This window comes from Cynoglossus semilaevis, chromosome Z (assembly GCF_000523025.1).
Source record: "Cynoglossus semilaevis isolate Cse_v1.0 chromosome Z, Cse_v1.0, whole genome shotgun sequence".
NCBI lineage: Eukaryota > Metazoa > Chordata > Actinopteri > Pleuronectiformes > Cynoglossidae > Cynoglossus > Cynoglossus semilaevis.
The window spans coordinates 8467546-8469273 of NC_024328.1; the positions used below are offsets into that span (position 1 = coordinate 8467546).

Sequence of the window (1728 nt, forward strand, 5' to 3'; positions counted from 1 at the left end):
TTTTTGAAAGGTGCATTTCGCTCGTTTGTCGCTGAACTTGGCTAATGACTAGCCTACGGTGGCTAACTTAGCACTTAGCCTGCTAGCTTTTTTTTTTATACAGCAGTAGAACGAAAGAACTATGTTGTGCCAGAAAGTTTGGACAGTTAGCAGACCACTAACAAATTGCATGCCATTATATACCAAATGCTAAACATTGCTTATTGTTTTACCTTTCTGCTGAATTCAAACTGCTCACAGTTAGATGAAAATAGTATAATGTTTCGTCAAAATATGACCGCTATCAATAAATTCACTCCCCTCCTTGTTGTTTTGCTGACATGTAAAGTTTTTTCTTTTCTGTGTCGCCATTACTGATTTGTCAATGTCACCGGAAGTAACGCCTACGTTCCCTGTAATTGGCTGAATGACGTGTCAGTTATATCTTGGGCTTCCAGTTTGACTGTCCAAAAGTAAAGCATAACTTGATGCATTTTCTTCCGAAGAAGAAGATGGGCGGGAAGAAGTAATGAGGTTAGAACGGGTTTAGGTTTAACCTTTACTTGAGTTTACACCTAAGAACAAAAATATGCTGTTGTTTAGTCACATACTATGATTGCTTAAAAACTGACAATCTTAATGAGTTAGTCAGAGTGTCCCAAATGGAACACAGAACGATAACACAAATAAACTCAGTTTGTGGCTGTTGTTCATCAGTTCGTCTCTTCCTCTTCTTCTCTTCTAGAACATTTAAACAAGGGACACATCTGTACTGTCGGGGGACTATTTGATCACCTCCCTTTTTTTCTCTCTGTTTAAAAAACACAATTTGGCTTGAATCCCACCACCGCATATTTAATGTACAACGCAATACCCCTGACGTGTACAATTTGACCTCAACTATTCTATTATCTATTCTAGACAATTTTAATGGACTATCCCTGTATTTGTCTCTAACCTTGGCCTCAAACTCTATTTGCATTTAGGCTGTACGTTCGTTAAAATAATTGTTTTGGTGATGCATTCTTAACAGTGAACACAGGGTGGCAGCAGTGACCAGAGATTGCCTTAGTACACTGTCGCGCGCAGCCACAATCGTTCCCCGTGGATTCCCGGAGTCCTGTGAGCTCTAAACAAACATGTCAAGTCCAGGATTGATTGCCGGTCCACATTTACATACACTAACGTAGTGAGTCTGATTATACTTTCTTTTTTGGAGTTCCAAAGGAAGCTTATGCAAAATAAACGCAGGTCTAGTTAGGCTCCATTTGCATCTTTCTAATATCACATTTTATTGGGGTTTTTTTTCTTCTTTGTCTTCATTATGAAAATATGAAGCGGTTTTATTGGAAAATCTGTCTGCAAACACTAATCTGTCTGCAAACGCTAAAAGAAGAGATGGTTAAAAAAAATCTTTTTTCTTTTTTCTAGTTTGGCTCCCATTTTCTCCATCTAGTGTCATAAAATACTTAAACCTGTGATAGGATTTATTTGTTTGAATTTATTAATCATCTTTATTACAATTACTTTTTAATTATGTTTTAGTAGTTTTTGGGTTTGTTTGTTTGTTGGTTTTTTTCATTTTTGTAGTTCTTAATAAATATACCAATTTCTGTAAGGTTTCATATTGGATCTGTCCTCCAAACACTTTAATTTAATTTAAGATAAAACATTCATTTTTAAATTAAATTTAAAAAATGTAAATAAGATTATATAGAAATCAAGCTGTACTAAATTTATGCTTATATC

General features: G+C 35.4%; 1 protein-coding gene across 1 annotated transcript in view; it reads right to left on the bottom strand.

Moving 5' to 3' along the window:
* Positions 1-350, bottom strand: part of smarca2 (SWI/SNF related BAF chromatin remodeling complex subunit ATPase 2) — a 42263-nt gene extending 41913 nt beyond the window's left edge. The window contains exon 1 of the mRNA XM_008336197.3: positions 213-350. The gene's annotated coding sequence lies outside the window, so the exon portion shown is untranslated. The remainder of the gene's footprint in view (positions 1-212) is intronic.
* Positions 351-1728: the final 1378 nt, after the last annotated feature.